The sequence below is a fragment of the Morone saxatilis genome, unplaced genomic scaffold (assembly GCF_004916995.1).
Source record: "Morone saxatilis isolate NCDOM2014 unplaced genomic scaffold, NCSU_SB_2.0 Contig16, whole genome shotgun sequence".
Lineage (NCBI taxonomy): Eukaryota > Metazoa > Chordata > Actinopteri > Moronidae > Morone > Morone saxatilis.
In genome coordinates this window covers 23,188,819-23,197,223 of record NW_023339718.1, presented here as the reverse complement: position 1 = coordinate 23,197,223, position 8,405 = coordinate 23,188,819, and the positions used below count along the sequence as shown (strand labels likewise).

Below are 8,405 nucleotides of genomic sequence, written 5' to 3'. Positions count from 1 at the left end.
CATCTCTCTCCTCTTTCTCTTTGTCTCGCTTCGGAATAATTTCTTTTTGGGAGTACCTGAAAATGCCTGTAATTTCCACGTCCTGTTTTGACAACTGCTACCCTCCTCCCTCCTGCATGGTTTTCCTTTTCCTCCTCACATTCACTTTCTTATTTCTTTTGATTCTTCGCTCATTTTACATGCCCCCCCCCCCATGCCTCTTCCATTCTCTCCTCTGTTTTCCTCTCTCATTTACTCTGCCAATCGTGCCTTTTGCTGAGAAAGGTATCATAGGAGGGAGAAAAGATGCTGCTGTGTTTTTCTTCTCCACCCTTTGTTCTGTTTTTACTTTCTTACTTGCTTTTCTTCTCCTCCCTCGCGCGTCTGTGTGCTTTCTTCTTAATCTTCTTTTCAGTTTTTTTGCCCGTCTGCTTCGTGAATGTTGAATAGAGACACTTCACTCAGATGAAGGTCACATTGGGCTAAAGGAGAAAAAGAGAAGAAGAAGAGAGGGCCAGTGAGTAATGTGGGTAGATATGTGTGTGTACACATGTATGTCCATGTAAGACTGGCAAGGCTGCTTTAATCATTTTAATGTCTCTCTCTGAAGACAACTGGCACTCAGTACACAAACGCAAATAAACAACTGTGCTATGTACACAGACAGATTCACACTACAGGAAATATGTAGTTTGAGAACCGACTACTCTCATGGCTAGCTAGTGAACTACTTTAGCTGGCGAGCGAACCACTAGCATGCACTAGCAGCCAGGAACATGCTAGCCCTAGTCACAACAGACAGACCAAAGTGATAAAGTGGTGAATTTTCATGGGTTGGTTGGTTAGCAAACAAGTTCTACAGCAGAGAGGAAACTCCACCAACATTCTTCACTTTTTCAGATGGACCGATATATAAGTTATAAAAGTGGATGAAGCATCAGTAACAGCATCCTCCATTTTTAATGGCATGAATTCATGCACCAAAGTTCACCAAAACTGAACCTGACATGAAAATGTGTGGATCGTTGCATGGATTTACTTGATTTTGCTGCAAAATTTTGCTCCTCTGACTGTGTCTTAATACACACATGAAACAAACACTCATACAAAGCCGCACACAACTACACACACACAAACCCTTAAGGCTCACATCAAGCGGGTCCCAGGGTTCACACACTGCAGATCATATAACTAACTGCCAAGCCTCAGTGTGTGTGTGTGTGTGGTTCATATGTGTGTGTGTAGAGGCTTAGATTCATGTCAACATCAATGGCTCACTAATCACAGTGAGAGCACTGAGGTACGAGCAGATATTGTGAGTAACGTATGGGCTGACTAGTGTTACACAGAGGGAGCATACAAAGGGAAGACCAAAACCTCTGACACCACCATCGTTCATTCACTGCTGTCAATAAAGTAGACACTGGAAACTCAGCTGCACTCACTGCAGAGTGCGCCGCAGTATACCGACTGGAAAAGCTGTGATGTTCATCAGACTTTATTGACTGAGTGAAAAAAAACACAAATTGTGCGCACAACCTTAAAATAACTATCACAAAAAAGGAAATCAGAAATCTTTGAAAGACTTTTATAATTTAGACTTTTTGGCAAGAAGAAATCTGTCTACAATGTTAACTTTTCAAGATCCTCGTTTTAATCTTTGTGACAAACAACCCAACAGGTTTTTTTAAATGGCTTATTTATCTAAAGACGTACAGACATTTTCTCAAAAGAGCCTTTAATCCTTCATGGTTTTCATTGGGCAGTAACAAAATAAAACCTGCCACTGGCTTGTTTTTCTAAAAGGAAGAAAACACCCGAAGATAGGATAAATTCTTCTTCTGGTGGTTGCAAGAAAATAAAAAGCAGGTTACGTAAAGATCTGAAACTCTATTTGACGGCAGGTCCTCCAAAATCGAGTTAGTTTAATTAAATGTGCTGGAAAGTGGATTTAGGCTTAATGAGGAACCTCATGGCTATGACTAACTCACCATATGAGAGCTAGTGTGTGTATGTGTGTGTTAACTGCTTCTGGTAGAGCATTTAACCCTTCGGTGAGTGTCTCCACCTGGGACTGAACCGGCAGCGTTTCTGCTCAGGCTTTAACAGCAGCAGAATAACTTTAAAGGCTGTTAGGAAAAAAATACTGCTGCTTCTGAGGCCACTGGCTGGGTTACCTATAGGGCTGGATGAACTCAAACACACACATACGCACACGCACACTCGACTATGTGACAGCACAGCAGCATACTGGCCATCTCTGGTGAATTTTTCCTAAATAAGTAAGTCATCCAAACCTCAGCTTTCCATTGGCTTCATCCAGGAGAATACAGCAGCCAAAACCTTGCAAGGTTCCACACAAACACACACACACGTACACACACACACACAAACCAATGCACACACACACACTTCCAAAACACACACATACACACACAGACACATACAAGGCCAAAAAGGAGGAAGAGGGGCGGGTGAAGAGGGGGTGTAGAGTGGCCTGGTTAAAAAGCAGGATTTCAAGAACACCTGCACGCACACACACACACACACACACACACACACACCTCCAGCTGCTGGCTGCCTGTGTGTTTGACAGGCAGCACAGTGAGTAGCTGTGTGGAAGCCAGCCAGTCGCTTGTGAATCAGCAATGACTAACAGTTTAAACCTGCACTTTCTGAGCTAATCGCCTGCATGCTTTCTGTAAATGTATGTATGCATGTGTGTGTGTGTGTGTGTGCATGTGGGTGAACATGTTGTATACCCACATGTGTGAGCATGGCAGTTCAACCGTGGCTGAATGTGTGTTGATGTGTTTGCCTGCGTGCTGAGCCTTCCCTATCAGGCCCAATTGTGACAGCCCAGGCCTTTAATTGCTTTGCACCAAATTTGACATTGTCTAAGCTGACAGCACCCTGATGAGCAGAATAAAAGTGGAGTGACGATGTACCCGTCACTTCCACCAATCTGCCTCGACAAGAGCACAACTTTGTGCTCCGTTTGATCGCTGCACAAGACAACGCAATGGGATGCTAATCACATGCAAAGGCCCGAGCTTTGACTGTGTGCCAAAGTGTGTGGGTCTGCCTTGTAAGAGTGCACGCACTTGTGTATGTGCCAGTAATGGCAGCTCTAATCAGCAGCAGGATTGGAAGAGGCATGTGGCAATAAAGCCCAACAAAATGCCTGCCAGTCCCTATTAGTGCCGAGCACTCTCCGAAAAACCTGGCTGAAGACACACACATACAAACACACACGCGCACACACTCCATCTTGGTGGTCATCTGGCTAAGGTCAGAGTTAGATCTAAGCAACGAACGCCAACTTTCAAACCCCCTTATCACCCCACCCACACCTCAAACACCACCACCACTCGCACCCCTTTAAAAAGAGTTGAGCCGCAAACCTTTGCTTCACAGTCTTTGTCGTTCAGGGTGATTTAATCGTAAACTCTGACCCCTGTAAGTGCAGCCCATTACTCCCAAGTTGTGATTTACGAGCTAAAATAATCAGCGGCAAGGCACAACAGAGTCAATTCCCACTGAGATCCCTCATGGGAATCATCTATCCATATTCAACTGAAGGATTGATTACGCAGTGTACCATAGCACTGACTGATATAAGGCTGACGGCTTGGAATTTGTCTTGTTCATGTTTTGCCCCGTATGTGAAATAATGTGTCTGCTCTGTGTTTCTATTCCTGTTGGAGGGTTTGAGAGATTTCTGACTTTAGAGATCAATATTGACATTTTAACAGAGACGTTATTCTGTACACTTTTTGAATTTGATCATTTGGTACCACTGTTATAGGGGTGACTATTTAGCTTTGTAGATCTGTTATAAACCATCAATAAGTAGTATGTTTTGGGTTGCAAGCTGATGGAAAATCCCATTGATTGACTGGACTGTGAGACAGCTTATGTTCTGCAAAATGGAGCAAAGGATCTGGATCATATTTTCACCACAGCATAATCGAGGCCAAAATAATTCAAAGTGAGAAAAGAAAAAAAGGATATGGTCTAAGAGGCGCTGGATTATTTATTTGATATTATCATATGTGTATAATTAACACAACATCAATATTTCATTTTTAAATATCATGATTAGCATCAATAGTAGTATATTGTGACAACGCTAATCTGGGTTGGACCAAAATCTTGTTATTAACAACAGAAAAGTCAGCATTGGTTTACTAATCATTAATGAAGCCATTAGTTATAAAATGTGCCTTGTTATAAAGTAATATACTTCTAATAATATACATTTCTCACAAACTGCTAATCTTGTAAGGATGTAAAGTCCTCTGAAGCAGAGGCACTGGGGCACTACGCTCTCAGGAGGAAATCATTACAAGACTTGCTCATTTACCTTCAAAGCTTCTCATTTCTCACCTGTAAGTCAGAAAGGAGACGAGAATGGTTGCACCCATTGTGAAGATGGATTACATTACCAGTAGCACAGGAAAACACCCGCTCTGTCAGCTCTGAACTGCAGCCCATAGCACAGATGCTATCAAAGCCTCTGGCACTGCAGTCACTTTGAATGCATCAACCAAGTTTTGGCAGTGTGAACAAGTGGGTTTGAAGTCCTATTGTCTCTGCACCATGACAAAAAAACGAAACAAAAAACCTCTGCATTTGTTGGTGTCGACAGATAAAGCGATTGTGATTTGGATTTTTTCAGTGAAGTGGGACCTTTCCACTATCATCCACTCATTTCCTGTGTGAGGCGCAGAGCCTGCGTTGGGTGCTTTTGGCAACTGATATTGGTTTGAGCGGAGGAGCTGTGATTATTCTTCTCACTGTGCCAGAGCACACAGGAGCCACGGTGGACACGAAATACTGAGCAGCACCTGGTGTGTGAACTAAACTGAGGGAGACACACAAGAGGAAAAATGCTCACATTTGTCAAGTTATCCACATCATACGCACAAGGGCTTCATATCACAGGCACATACTCCACAATATTTTGAAAGTTAAAAGGGTTGAAATCACCCCATGAGGGCAGAGAGAGTTCATTCAACTGAACCAGTCTATTTCTGAGTTTTAAGGTGGGTGTGCATGAGAAGGGGAAGGCCCTGTAAAATGAGCAGGGGTGAGTGCATGTGTTGGGAGGTGTCTGCGTGCATGCATGTGTGTGTGTTGTATAAGGCCTCTGTTTACATAAGTGGATGGAGGATGTGATGGTAAAGCAATGGCCTTTTCACAACAGGGCCAAGTCACAATATTTGTCTCATAAAAGAGTAAAGCCCAACAAATCCCTCCTGTGGATCCCGCGCTCTGATAAAACCTGCAACGTTCCACACAGGTTCGACTTATCAAGTCCACTTTTCCATCTAGTGAAATGTCAGATAATGATGGGAATGCTGAACAAGTGCTGCAGTCTAAAGAAAAGCCAGCAAGTAAATAGGTTATTTTGCAGATAGGGAAGATAGTGGAGCATTTAGCAGCTAAAGAGCGGGATTCTTTTCTCAGGAAAAACCAAAACAGATCAACAAAAGGAATGAATATGACATTTATTACATTGGTTAGGTGGCCAAAAACACAACTCCAAGTGAATGCTAATTTTGCTTTGTGTCTGCTGAATGTGGAAATGTGCATGTTTGCTGGCATGTTCGAGATAAATACATGACATATGTCACTAAATATGTAAATAATGGTGAATGGACTGCATTTATCTTGTCTTCCGACCACTCAGTGTGCTTCAGCACATTCATCCACTGATGGGCTGCCATCAGAATATCCCATAATCCCATTCACACACATCCATACACCAATGGCACAGCGTCGGGAGCTATTTGGAGTATCTTGCCCAAGAGCACTTTGACAAGCAGAGGGAGGAGCGGGGGACCTTTTAACCTACTAATGGGTTAGAGTCAATATCTATTTTATTGAGAATATATAACGATATAACGTATAAAGTTGGTTAAATTGTGGATTTTATAAGTCTTACCTATGTTAGTACCTACTTACGTTTCTCTTGCAAAGTCACATGACTGATTAATTAGCTGTATATATAGAGAATGTCAGATGCACCCTGATGTAGGCCAGACAGCTCAAATTTCTGGGAAATAAATGGTGGTTTATTGGAGGACAGCTGTGCAAACTTTGATGAAATTTTAATGGAGGTGGATAAACATAAAAACACAGCTCCAGCTCTCTTTCGCTCTTACTTTTATCCTCCATTTCGCTTTGATGCCATATCTTTGCCATCATTAAATACCTACACAAAGGCACATACTTTTCTTTGCTTCTTTAGCTGCCGGATGACACACACATTTATGCGATGGCTCCATGACCTTTGGGCCTGTTAGAGAATAACATCTATATTTTTCGTAAATGCACAGGCACCAATGACAAAAGAAGCATCCATTAAAAGTATTCTTGAAAAAGTCATTTTTTTCAGTCTATGATTTCACAGCATTGGTCCTGACATTATATGTAATTGAACTCTCAAAAGAAGACTAACTGGTATGACTCAGTGTCTCCTTAAAGGAGACCCTAAGCCATTACGGGGGAGTACACAACATTTCAGGTCTTGCGTGGGCCCTAAAGAACAATGGCGCCCGCCAGTGAATAAGTAAACCTGATAAACATACAGCCGTCCTCTGCATACTGTGTGATTTTATAGACTCATTCAAGGTCAAAGCGAATGTGATTTTTCTTCTTCTTCTCCTGCAGAATAACCAGAGGCAGGGATATCCTGTTTCATTAGCTTTCCTCTCACTGCTGCTGCCGCCTGTCCAACAAAATGTAACTGGCTGAGGGTCAGAGCCGCAGCTGAAATAGCAAATAGCCAGGGAACCCTACATGGGTGGAGGATTATTGACAGAGAGGAAGGTTAAAGAGTAATATATGTGAGCGGGGATCAATTTATGCATCTCCTGCTGTGAGTGTGTGAGCTCATGCGCACACCACATGTATATTTCCACTGGGTGTTCTGTGTTTGTGAAGCTTAATTTGTGCACATGTGCATACAAGCCTTTCCCCCTGCACGTGCATGTGTGTGCGTATGACAGTGTGTGTGTGTATATCAGTGTGTGTAGGTGACAGTAACAGCATGAGCTTCATGCATTATCTCATTATGTGGCTCTCCCAGGCTGCAGGAGGACTCCGTCCCACATGGCCTCTATGCTCATCGTGGTGAGGCAGACAGAGGGCCAGCCTCGCCTTCCATGGTAACTGCCGGACCCCTGGGGGCCCATTGCTTGGCTGGCTGTCCCACTCAGGCTCCAGCTCCAGCCCTGAGGGACGGATACAGAGGGGAGCTTGACAGCTAAACAAATGAGATCACCTCCCACTACTGACCACGTCTACCTCCAGCTATCCCGACTCCACAAACAGTTCATCAACCTCAACTAACTTTGCTAAGCCTAATTCTGTCTCTAAAGGGTCAGTATATAGCACATTAATCACCAATGGTATAATCCATTTAGTGTTTTGTGTCATTTTGAATGAAGAAACGTCTAAATTCTTTGAATTATTTCATCGTCTGTGACATTAAACTAAATATCTGTCAGTTGTGGACAAAGCAATATATTTGAGCATGCCACTTTGGGCTTTAGGAAACAGTAATCAACATTTTTCATCATTTCCTGGACTAAACAACTATTCAGTAATGAAAATAATTGTTAGTTGCAGCCCTATATGACACTAAATAATTTAAATCAACTGACCTTTTAATTATTAACCTACTCATACTTGTGACGGACAGTCGGGGTGACGATAGAAATGGACGGCACACTGAAGGAAATTACTCATCTTTCTATTCTTGTGAGGACATCTGTTCTTCCTAACACACACAGCAGGTGACTGACGTCTGCACACACGCACGCAGTGGACTCAGACCTGTTTAGCCCGACATAATGCAGAACATAATCACATCAACGGACGCTGAGACACAAAGGAGTTATATCAAGAAGGATTATCCCTGTTACACCCACACACACAGATCTCTCTGCGAGAGTCCACAAAAACATACTTCAACAACCTCAGACTGCTGCCACAAAAGGAAAAGAAAGGAGCAAAAGAGAAGACAGGAGAAGGCATGGAAATGTATGTATGAATGCATACACATGGAATTCTCCTTAAAATAATAATAATTTGACTATAGATCAAGGAGGTACAAAGAGAGAAAAAAAAGAAAAGAAGAAAACACACACACGTACACACCCTTTGGGCAGCTCTGGCTGAGGTCATCTTTATTAATAAACCCTCTGACAACAAACACACTCACATCAAGGCCCTCACACTCCCTCCCTTCCTTAGCTCCTTGAGAAATGGCATTGCCAGACTGACACAGTAGGGGGGTTGTCTGTAAGCACACACACACACACACACACACACACACACAAAGCAGAATGGCCTAGAGACAGCATGTCAGTGATCTGTCAGGAGGTAACAGTGCAGAACAGGTGTGTGTGTGTGTG

General features: G+C 42.9%; 1 protein-coding gene across 3 annotated transcripts in view; it reads right to left on the bottom strand.

The window, feature by feature from the left end:
- sema4c (sema domain, immunoglobulin domain (Ig), transmembrane domain (TM) and short cytoplasmic domain, (semaphorin) 4C) overlaps nt 1–8,405 on the bottom strand; it is an 87,658-nt gene that overhangs the window by 57,406 nt on the left and 21,847 nt on the right. For 2 of the 3 annotated variants that reach the window (XM_035658587.1, XM_035658589.1), the window contains exon 2: nt 337–461. The exons of the other annotated variant lie outside the window; for it this stretch is intronic. The gene's annotated coding sequence lies outside the window, so the exon portion shown is untranslated. The remainder of the gene's footprint in view (nt 1–336; nt 462–8,405) is intronic. 3 annotated transcript variants of the gene reach the window in all.